Genomic DNA, 1,600 nt, shown 5'->3' on the forward strand with positions numbered 1-1,600 from the left:
TAGAAAGAGTGGTGCGCATCAATAATGTTCGAGCGACAAGCAAAAGTTGCTTGGTCGTAGCCTCGGTGAGACCGTATTGCGTGTGAACATGGGGTACAGGACACTTCAACTTACATCCCGATGAACTTCTTTAAAGAATGGGTAGTGAGCCCGTAGAAGTATAAGCAGCATAAGCAGTAGATAATAGTGTAACACGTGACCAGTGTGCTAACACTTCAACCAACACCATAAAGCATAAAAGGTGTCCGCAAGTTGGTTGTATCTATCTACATAATTTTATGTAAGAATAGAATGTTCACTTTTGTGTTATTTAGCATAGGAGGGTCTCACTCCTAATTTAGCTAAAGAATAGGCTTTCAAAACGAGCAATGAGCATTGCAGGGGGCCAATGCGATATCGAGGAAAGGCCGGTGCACCTCAATTGCTTGAGGAATTGACCGGACGACCTCCAGGAAGTTGGAGTCGTGTTCGGGTGACGTCAATGTCCCCCGGGTCACCACCATGCTTCATGGTCATGCTAGATCTCGAATGTCTTCGTTTTAAGCGGAAGAATGGATGTCCATGAGAATTTCTCAAAATTTGGATCATTATATCTCTTCCAGGTTGACCAATTTAGTCAAACCAAAGCCTATATGAGTCAGTGTCCCAAATATCATGTTTGGCGACAACATGGGATTCGATATTCGAATCATAGTGACATACAGTCCACTAGATTGACTCATGAATTTCTCCAAGATGCGCTTCAGTCCGCATTCATGAGAAGGCATACACAAAAGAATTCTTGTTCATTCTCACAATGTGTTTTCAAATGAAAACCATTAGCATGAATGTCTTTAAAGCTCAACATATGGTTCCTTAGAATTTTGTGGATAGTTCCACTATCTGCGAAGCACTCAATGTCTCTATGAGACATAACTACAAAGAGTAGATAGGCGAGTAAATAGTTCTACTTGAACCATTTAGAAGGATTGAAAGAAGCTACGAAAAGCTGCAATCCCGAGAATGCATAAAAATTTCCGGGCAGAATGACCTTTGCTCACTAAAACAGCCATAACTTCTTTGTTAAAATAGATATGGACGAACCGTCAAAAGTTCTTAAAACTAGACTCATAGAGCTTTCCAATGATATAAAGCTCACTGTCTAGTTCGTCCGGAGCTGTTCACAAAGCTCAAACGAAGTTGACTGTCTAGAAGGGACAGATTGCTGTTTTTCGCAGATTTGGCATGTGCGAAGCTGTGAAGCTTGCAGGTGGCGTGTAGGCTTTTGCCTTAGCCAAAAGTGACGTGTGTATGATCAAAACCAAGTCCTTTCGATCGTTCTAAGGTCGTAAACTCCATGACTAGTTAGCAAAAGCTCCCTGACATGAACATAAACTAACTCAGAGGACCTAGAGGATCCGATTATGATGATAATTTTCCAGCTTTGATAAGTCTTCAACGTCTTTTGCAAGACGGCAATTGGTTTAATAGCGTAGGGGGATCCAAAATCAAAAGCTTTCGGTAACTCCAAGTCAGTATGACCAGGCATGTCCGTGGAGGGTCGGTAGTGCGAGGCACACTTAAAACCACTATCTCCTTAATTTCGGACAATTCTAAGACA

The sequence above is a fragment of the Fragaria vesca genome, linkage group LG3 (genome assembly GCF_000184155.1).
Source record: "Fragaria vesca subsp. vesca linkage group LG3, FraVesHawaii_1.0, whole genome shotgun sequence".
In the NCBI taxonomy this organism is placed as follows: domain Eukaryota; kingdom Viridiplantae; phylum Streptophyta; class Magnoliopsida; order Rosales; family Rosaceae; genus Fragaria; species Fragaria vesca.